The sequence below is a fragment of the Coenobita brevimanus genome, chromosome 114 (assembly GCF_032717465.1).
Source record: "Coenobita brevimanus isolate Jiangsu-jjx chromosome 114, ASM3271746v2, whole genome shotgun sequence".
NCBI lineage: Eukaryota > Metazoa > Arthropoda > Malacostraca > Decapoda > Coenobitidae > Coenobita > Coenobita brevimanus.
Window position 1 is genome coordinate 6,538,647 of NC_137067.1, and position 8,518 is coordinate 6,547,164.

The 8,518-nt window shown below is 45.2% G+C and overlaps 1 non-coding gene across 1 annotated transcript; it reads right to left on the reverse strand.

Annotated features, from left to right (window-relative positions):
- Positions 1-4,961: 4,961 nt before the first annotated feature.
- Positions 4,962-5,034, reverse strand: TRNAA-AGC (transfer RNA alanine (anticodon AGC)). The gene has a single exon. It is a non-coding gene; the product is annotated as a tRNA-Ala (tRNA).
- Positions 5,035-8,518: the final 3,484 nt, after the last annotated feature.

Here is an 8,518-nt window from a genome sequence, read left to right on the forward strand (position 1 = left end):
GGTGACCAGCCACACGAGTATGCATCAACTGGTCTCTCTCTGGCCAACGACCCTGTACCCTCCGGGTCATCTGCCAAAACTGCGAGTTCAGATGTTCCCTGTATTGAGTTTTTACCTGGTGTCTTTGTGAAATATTCTTACACGAAGTATATAGTACTTAAAACGGATGATGGTACTTCCTTCCGGAACCTGAACTGTTTTCAGATTCACAGTGGTCTAGTTACAGCATGTGGATTTACCCCCAAGGTCTCTTTGCAGGGTGATGGTTCTCTATTGCTAGAAGCTAGGAATGAAGAGGAGAGTTCATGCATCCAGTCCCTAACTATGGTCGCTGGTTATCCTGCATCTGCCTCTCGTCACTTGGTCCTAAATCAGTCCCGAGGGGTTGTATATTCTCGTGACTTGATCTCATATTCTGATTCTTCCCTCTTAGAGGGGCTGGCTCCTCAGAGAGTTGTAGGAGTACAAAGAATAATGAAGAAAGTTGATGGGGTTTTAACCCCCATGCCCACTCTTATGACATCTGATCGTCTTACTTTGCCAGAGGTCATCACCGCTGCATGGCGGAAGCTTAAGGTTATACCTTATGTTCCCCGACCTAGAAGGTGCTATTATTGTCAAAGGTTTTGTCATGTTCGCCGTTCTTGCAGGCAGGAAGCGTTTGACCTTCCTGAGGTTTGTGGAAATTGTGGTGGAATTTCTCATGGTATGGATGATTGTTCTCAACCCTCTAAATGTTTGAACTGTGGAGGAACACATGCAGCCTCCTCAAGGGATTGAGATTTATACAAATATGAATATGAGATTATTTCTGTCCGAACGAAGGAGAACATTTCCTTTCCTGAGGCAAAGGCCAGGGTAAGGGAGCAGTTCATTCGCCCTGGGGTTACCTTTACTGCTGCATTGTCTCGTCATAAAGCTACCCAGCAGGTGCCCCTGCCATCACACAATGCCCCATCAAATTCTCGGGGTTCTACTTCCCGGCCTTCTCGCCCGGGGGATTCCACTGAGGGAGTGCAGCCTGAAAGCAGCTGTGCTTCTTCCGAGGAGGTGCCCCCTATCTCTGGGGGTGTCCCCTTCGTAGTGGTGCTTCCAGCATCTGGGAGTGCCTCCCCCATCCCAGTTCCTCCGGTTCCTCCTGTGACAAACACCAGTGTCGATGCTACACCTTGCTTTGACACATCCAAAACTCCCGATGTCCTTCCTGTGCAAGGTAAGCATCGCCGTGGCTCCACAGAGTGCTCAGAGAGTGAAGCGCTGCTACCAAAGATCTCTGCAGTGGAGCCCACTACTCCTCCTCCTCGGGATGCTCAGGGGTCAGGGCAAGTGCAGGCTGGGATTGGTGTCTTGCTGATGACCCAGCCACCGCCAGATAGTGGTGGCACTGCCTGCTCTATTATGGCTAGGGCAGTTTGTGGTCCATCTGCCAAACCATCTCTTGCCCCGCCAAAGAAGAAAACCATCTTCCGGCCCTCTTCTTCTTCCTCCAGGTTACCTTCAGCTGGGCGGCACACTGTACACCATAACGGTGCCAGGCAGTTCCTTTCTAAGGGCAGTTCTAAGCAGGAATCTAAATCTGGTTTCTTGCCGGGGGCAAGGTTGTCTCGCCCCTCAACCTGATTCTTCCTTCGCTGTGGGTACTATGGCATTCTCAGCCAGTATATTATAATAAAATTGTTGAGGGCTGCGTGGTAATTGGGAGGAGCTACAGACCCTCCTGGCTTATTCCCCTTTGTGAGTGTGTCTCCAGGAAACTCTTGTAGGGCTTGCCACTCCTCACGCACCACCTGGGTATGATCCTTTTTACTCAGCCCCAGCCCAGGATCCTGTTGGAGGTGGTGCTGTTTTGGTGAGGGCTAATGTCCCTCATCAACAGGTTCACCTCCAGTCTGATCTCCAGTGTGTTGCTGTGCGGTTGTATGCCCTCTGCTGGTATACTGTCTGTTGCATTTATTTACCACCCAGCGCAGTAGTTAGTAAAGCAGACCTTGAAGACCTCATCAGACAATTACCTAAGCCCTTTCTCCTCCTGGGGGACTTTAACAGTCGCCACCCTTTGTGGAGTGACTGTCTAATTAGCCAATGTGGGCATTTATTGGCAACCTTATTGGAGGACGAGGATCTCTCCCTGCTGAATACTGGCGAGTTTAGCATTTTCATCCTCAGACGAATACATTTACCGCAATTGACCTCTCTGTCTGTTCTCCGGCTAGAGCTCCTGAAGCTGCTGTACCACCAGCCGTCCACTGACTGTTTACGTGTTACTGTGCACTGTACTAAAAGATCTAAAGGGTAGTCATCTGGGGGTAGTGCTACATCGAGTGTTTTTATGCAAGGGAAAAGGAACCGACAGCCAGGAGCCCCCAAGAATATTCCCTCAAAAAAAAAAAAAAAAAAAAAAAAGGAGAACAAGATAACAGAGTCAAAATCAAGATCTCCAGCACTAGAGAAATGTCGTAATTCGACGAGTCAGCAATGCTATGGAGGAAGTAATGCTCCAGTCAGTTTCCACCTGACGGATACTCCCGTCTATCTGTGCCTTCATCGCTAGCTTCCTTTCTGGTCGTTCTATTGCCGCTGTTGTAGATGGCCATCGTTCTTCTCCTAGATCTATCAACAGTGGTGTTCCTCAGGGCTCTGTCCTATCACCTACTCTCTTCCTTTTATTCATCAGTGATCTTCTAAGCTGTACATCTAACCCTATCCACTCATACACTGATGACTCCACCCTTCACCTTTCCATTCGGTTCCCGCAACGCCCATCTCAACAGTTACTTCAACAAACAAGGGATGAGGCTATGGCACACCTAATGACTGACTTGGCTCGTATCTCTGACTGGGGTAAAAATAATATGGTTGTTTTTAATGCATCTAAGACTCAGTTCTTACACCTATCAACCCGACAAAATCTTCCACAGGTATACCCACTAATGTTTAATAATATTCAGCTTAATCCTGCATCATCCTTGAACACGCTTGGGGTTTCATTTACTCGGGACTTATTTTGGAAAGATCATATTACATCTCTTGTAAAATCTGCTTCCAAGAGATTAGGTGTGCTAAGCAGACTCCGCTCTTTCTTTACCCCTGCACAATTGTTGACTCTATACAGGGGTTTTATCCGCCCCTGTGTGGAGTACAACTCTCATGTGTGGGGAGGCTCCCCACATACAGCTCTTCTCAATAGGGTGGAGTCAAAGGCTTTTCGTCTCATTAACTCTCCTCCTCTTACTGACTTCCTTCAACCTCTGTCTCTTCGCCGCACCGTTGCATCTTTATCTCTTTTCTATCGCTACTTTAATGGTCACTGCTCCTCTGAACTGTCTGCTTGCATTCCTCCACCTCTACGACGGGCGCGTAGCACCCGTCTGGCAGCAAATTCTCATCCCTGTTCTGTCCAACTCTCTAATGCAAGAGTTAACCGTTACTCCCAGTCTTTCATTTATGCAACAGGTCAGCTCTGGAACTGTCTCCCTCTGTCTGTATTTCCTGCTGCCTATGATCTCCAGTCTTTCAAACGCAGTGTGTCCAGGCATCTCAAAATGATCGGATCTTGAATTTGGCTCTCTATTGTATTTTGTTTTTCTCTTGGAGGGAACTGTACTGCGGGCTCATGGCCTTTGGTTCCTTCTTCCTCGCATTAAAAAAAAAAAAAAAAAAAATGAACACCAAGCTTTGGTTACATAAACACGATGACATTTGATTATGACGTAGAAAAGAGTCTCCCTGGCTACCCAGTCAAACCCATTCTCCAAACTGACTACACCGAGACAAACCCTGAGAAGAAATGGATGAAGGATCTTTAGTAGGTTGGAACAAACATGACAATGACACACAATAAAAAAATCCGCCATAGAGGCGATAGGCACGATCATACACTTTTAACCTTACGGTATCTGCAGCGTTTGTCTGGGTAGTGGTGTGGTGTTGATAAAGCCTACCTCACATTGTATGCTCTGATCCACTCCAGCCTTGCCCATCCGCCTTCTCATGGACTTTCATTCTCAGCTAGCACAACCAGAGACAAAGGTTAGCCTGTTCTTACTCTAATTCTACTTTTACACTTTCCTCTCTAACGCATCATATCAGTGACAGTCAGTTGTAGGCAGAGATAGCAATCAAATCTCTCTCAGCTTCTCAATATGAACCAAAAAAAAAAAAAAAATGTAGATGTTATGGGCAATTTTCCCAAAGAGAAAGTCAAAGGTCTTGGGAAACTAAGCCAGAATTAAAGTTTTCAGTCCGTCCATCTGTTCCTTCGTACCGCTCATCTGGTCAAGTCATAGACGGGTGTTGACGACACAGGTGCCAAATGAATCCTCTCCAGGTGACGGTGTGCCGTCCTCGGGGTGGTCGACGCGCTCTGAGCTATGCCAAGGCCACAATGACTGAAAAAAATAAAGGTCAAGGTCATGGAGCAAACTTATTTCTTTACGGGGAAATTGTCAAAGAACTGTTTTCATTGGAAGGGACATTTAAAATGCAATGATTTATATCATTATCACAGTTTTGATACAACCCACTGGTCACTGATAAACTGCAAGATAATAAGGCACTTCGTCTTAAGGACTCTAGTGTACCAACATTCAGCTATTTTCAAGTTTCTCCAGTTCCTTGATTAATAACTTATCTTTTTCATAATCCTTAAATGCCACACAAATATATAGGGTTCTTGAATTTTAAGCGTTTAGTTATTACGAGTATATTTGTGCTTTTTCTTTGTTTTGTGTGTGCTTTAGAAGCTAATTCGATTCGTAAGTAAAGGTAACAGCCAATCCTCTATTGTCTCCTTTAAGATGTAGGGGTCCGAAGCAAGGCGACCGTAGTACTGGTACAGTACATTTAAGGGAAGTTGACAAGTTGATTTCTCTTAATGGCAGTGCATGATCGAAAAGCTCCCCTCAGGAATCGAACCTAAACAGTGCCAACAATCCGACTGTGGTGTTCTTAAAAAAATACTTTGGAGATGCGGGGTATCGATCCCCGTACCTCTCGCATGCTAAGCGAGCGCTCTACCATCTGAGCTACATCCCCTTCGTGCATATTGTTGTTTGGGTCAGACTCTACTATTTTAGGCTGATGTGTTGTTATGGTTTCTGCTGTAAATGGTGAATTATTCTAACTCTCTTATAATTTTCGGGGGCAAAAGTTCGCTTAATAATTCCCCTTTTCTGCTTCTCACTTTTCTTTGCCGGGTAATATTCCTAAGCCGAACGAGGCTTGATGGGTTTCTCTGCCCATAGATGACGCTTCTTGAAATGAGGCATCAGAGAAGAAAGTAACAGACATGACGTAACTGTGACGTAGCCGTAGTGCAAGAGTAAGCAAACTATTGCCTTGACTGTACCTTTTCTTTTGCTCCATCTTAGAGTCCGTGGAGGGAAGCAGTGGTGTATTTGTAACAAATGGTGCCACGCACAACAAACCTGGTCCGACAGCAGTTATATTACTTTCAACAGCTATCAAGTTACAGCCCTCTGCAAATCTGTGATCTTGCGTTTGACCTTTCAAGGTCACTCGAGGTCAAAGGTCATAATGCAAAATGAAAGTCCATATGAGACTTCCTATATCTTGATAACAGTAAATATCTCTATCTTCAACCATTTTCGAATTATAGCCACCTGAATATCCGTGACCTTGAGTTTGACCTTTCAGAGTCACTCAAGGTCAAAGGTCATGGTAACAATTAAAAGCCCATATGGGACTTCCTATATTTTGATAATAGTAAATATCTATCTGCAACCAGTTTCAATCTATAGCCCCCAGAATATCCGTGACGCCGAGTTTGATCTTTCAGGGCCACTCAAGGTCCAAGGTCTTGGTGCCAAATGAATGCCAGTATGGGAGGTCCGGTATGTTAATAACAGTAAATATCTCTACTTTCAACCGGTTTCAAATGATAACCCTCTGAAAATCCGTAACCTTGACTTTGACCTTTCAGGTTTTTCTTTTGGGAACAGCGCCCGCATATCCTGAAAGTTTCATGTAATTTTATCCAGTCGTTTTGCCGCAGTGCTGCTGACAAAGTAACAAACTTGACCAATACTGCGCCGGCCTCCGTCCGGCCGTCCGGGCGAGGTAACATAAATATTAAAGAAATGATGATTATTTGCGTTGGGTATATGGAGCATGTGAGGTACGTGTGAAGAGAAATGTGATTACATGAGGAACAACTTGGCAGAACGAGGTGTGTGTGTGTGTGAGAGAGAGAGAGAGAGAGAGAGAGAGAGAGAGAGAGAGAGAGAGAGAATTTATGTAGCTGTGCACCTCAATGCCACGCAGCTTTCAACACCGATAATCTTGTGACCACATTCATAAAAAGTCTTAACCAGTTCTTTTGCAAAACTGGGCTCCATATCAAGCACCCATCGCATTATCGAGAAAACTCTAGCATTCTCTTCCAACTAACGCCAGACGATTATATTAAAGTGAGAATGAGCATTAGAGGATGATAGTGATAATACTGGTAGTCTATATGTATCCCTGTTGATTGACTCCAATATTGTATTCCAGCTAACATCAGATCATTTAATCCAGGAAAGAGTGCCACGTAAGAGACTGAGAGTGTTAATTGAAATAGACAAGTGTGTGTGTGTGTGTGTGTGTGTGTGTGTGTGTGTGTGTGTGTGTGTGTGTGTGTGTGTGTGTGTGTGTGTGTGTGTGTGTGTGTGTGAGTGTCTGCAATAACTGTCATTCGCTTGGCCTTGCTTGTGAGGTGTTTCTTAACTGCACGTGTGAAGGCAAGAAAATAACAAAGCAGTTTTTAACACACCTCTAGCTAAAGAAAGTCTATGAATGTGACCAGTAATAGTAGTAGTACTAAAACTGGCAGCAGCAGTAGTAGTAGTAGTAGTAGTAGTAAAATTAGTAGTAGTAGTAGTAAAATTAGTAGTAGTAGTAGTAGTTTTAGTAATGGTGGTAATTATTCATCAATGCCGCTCTGACTGATCGAGCAGACCTACCTAACGCAGGTAAGCAGTCGCCCTGTCCTGGCCATCCCAAGCAGCTAAACGATGTTCCATTGCAACAGACAGTGCCTCGCCAAAGCGAGGCCCTGTTTGGTTCCTGAATGGATGCTGCATTTTCGTCTCTGCACCCAGATAATGAGAGACCCATAGTAGGCTCCACTTCGCCCGGTAATTTGGTTATATGGTTACCACCCAGCGTTGTAAGTGGTTTTCTTGGTTAAGGGAAACCACTAGGCTTGTCAATCAGTGTAGAGTCACCTAAAGTGGAAAGAGTAATAATAGAAAGTGACAGAAAGACTTGAAGAAAATGGGAAATGTTGAGGGCAGACGCACAAACGACATGATAAAGGACAAGACAGAAGCAAACAGCACTACGTCAAGTGGTTGAATGATGGGCCAACCCACCTACCACCAAGTAGTAGTAATAGTAGTAGTAGTAGTATTAGTAGTAGTAGTAATTTTTTATTGCTGTTTCAGGTTCAGCTTAGCACGATCACGGTGGACTGCAGGATGAAGATCCCCCAATCTTCTCTCCTGCAGTCCACCATCCTCCTTGTAGGTGGTTGGGAGGGAGGTCAGGAACTTTTGTAAAACTGAGCAGCTCCACCACCTGGTCATATCAGTGCCATCACAAGAAGGCGTCCCGCTCCAGCACAAACACAACATAAGGTAATCAACACAGAGAGGGCACTGCGGTGCCAGTGTTGTGTGACCTTGAGTGGGTGTGGCGAGTAAGAGGCCACACACCATACACTGATACACCCTTCCGCTCTAGCACTCACATTTCACCCACACTTCCACTCCAGTCAAGGTCACAGTTCACTCACAGGCTAGGCTATATGCCCTCTTCACAAACGTGCGCCCCGGCTTCGGTAGGGATAGGCTGGTCCTACAGTGTACCTCAACAGCTGATGATGATAAAAATTATATATATATATATATATATATATATATATATTATATATAATGTGTGTGTGTGTGTGTGTGTAAATTATGATCCTACCAGATACCCCAGCACTGACTCCTGCCGAGAAGTCAGCTCATTTGCTAACACGCCTGTCTGGCTACGAAGGCTGAGTTTAATGAGAACAAGCCCCAAAACACCAACTGACACAAGACAGTCACTGTATTATTGGGTTTTCAATTCCTCATCATAGGGAACCATGTTTACCTACGTTTAACCCCTTAACCGCGGGGCGTCACTTTCTTGACGCTCGGCCACAATGGATCATACCGCGGGACGTCACTTCTGTGATTCTGTGTTATTTTGAATTATCCCGGGCTCTCAAGTGGTGGCTTGTATCATCTATCAGTACTGCCAATGTCCAACACTAGTCAGCACTCCAAATCTCATCTGTACTCCCATCCATTGTTGACATTTTAGCGATTTTCCCCCCTTCCTGACTACCCTCCCTACCTGCCCTCCATTATCCTGTCCTCTCACCTCCCACGCCATGCTGCGCTAAGCAAATTTCCCCCGGATTTAATTGATAGTGTTATACACCAGGAATTCACTAATTATCACTTGACAACACCTCACGTGCATTCAT